Raw genomic sequence first — 981 nt, 5'->3', positions numbered from 1 at the left:
GTAGCTAGGGGCCAGATCTTCTAAGGCCTGGGAAGCCAGTAAGTGTATATGTGAATATTTAATTCCAACATCAGTGTAAAGCACTATTGATCAAACCTTTCAGTTTCAAGGTAAGATTAAAGAGTTCTTGGTTTGGAAAACAAAATGGATTCTATCCTGATCCATGTGAGCATTATTTAAGCTTACATGCTTAAAAATTCCATCCAAATAAATGATAAGAATTAAGCAGCCCAAGGGCGCCTGGCTGGCTCAGTTGGTAGAGCACGAGACTCCTGATCTCGAGGTCATGAATTTGAGCCCCACGTTAGGTAGAGAGATTAAAAAAAAAAAAAAAAAAAAGAATTAAGCAGCCCCCCAAAAAAGAGATCTGAGTTATGCAAGATGAATTGAGTCAGTTTAAATCCAAAAATGCATCATGAGATGAGAATGTTCTGCTGCCTGAGCAAAAGCTGGATCCCACGTAAAAACAACCAAAGCCCCATCACCCAATTTGGGTGGATGGTGGGGTAGCTGTGGCCCCAAAGCCGCTTTACCTTTTATCCGTCTCCACTGCATCTGAAATATATCGGCGCTAATCACAGTGAGTGAATGCGGAGAAAAGGTGGGATTTCCATCTCTTTCGCACAATAATCTTCTCAGAACAAGTCATCTTCATAAATAATTCCATATTATCCCAGTCACACTGTCTGGCTATCTGGGACTCATTTAATGAAATGGTTAGCTTTAAATATTTCCGGAAGAAGGCTTTTAAAATTCAGAGCATATGTCTTCAAGACTAGAGGTCAGGGTTTGTGATCAAATATTATGCCCTCGGACTTGAAATACTGTGTATGACCTGTCACTAGAAAAGGGACAGCTGCCCAGAAGTTACTAGCTGGTTCTGGGGAGGCAAACGCCTGCTTGAAGTTATTTATGGTGAATAACAATACTAATAAAATTGCTTTAATTCTCCCAACCATTCCACTCGTCTCCTTCACCTCT

General features: G+C 40.7%; 1 non-coding gene across 1 annotated transcript; it reads left to right on the top strand.

Moving 5' to 3' along the window:
- The first annotated feature begins 238 nt into the window (after positions 1–238).
- Positions 239–311, top strand: TRNAR-CCU (transfer RNA arginine (anticodon CCU)). The gene has a single exon. It is a non-coding gene; the product is annotated as a tRNA-Arg (tRNA).
- The last annotated feature ends 670 nt before the right edge of the window (positions 312–981 follow it).

This window comes from Eumetopias jubatus, unplaced genomic scaffold (assembly GCF_037043125.1).
Source record: "Eumetopias jubatus isolate StellerSeaLion01/CBP00866 unplaced genomic scaffold, mEumJub1_p1.0 scaffold_9, whole genome shotgun sequence".
In the NCBI taxonomy this organism is placed as follows: domain Eukaryota; kingdom Metazoa; phylum Chordata; class Mammalia; order Carnivora; family Otariidae; genus Eumetopias; species Eumetopias jubatus.
The sequence above is the reverse complement of the archived record's forward strand: the minus strand, read 5'-3'. Positions and strand labels throughout refer to the sequence as shown.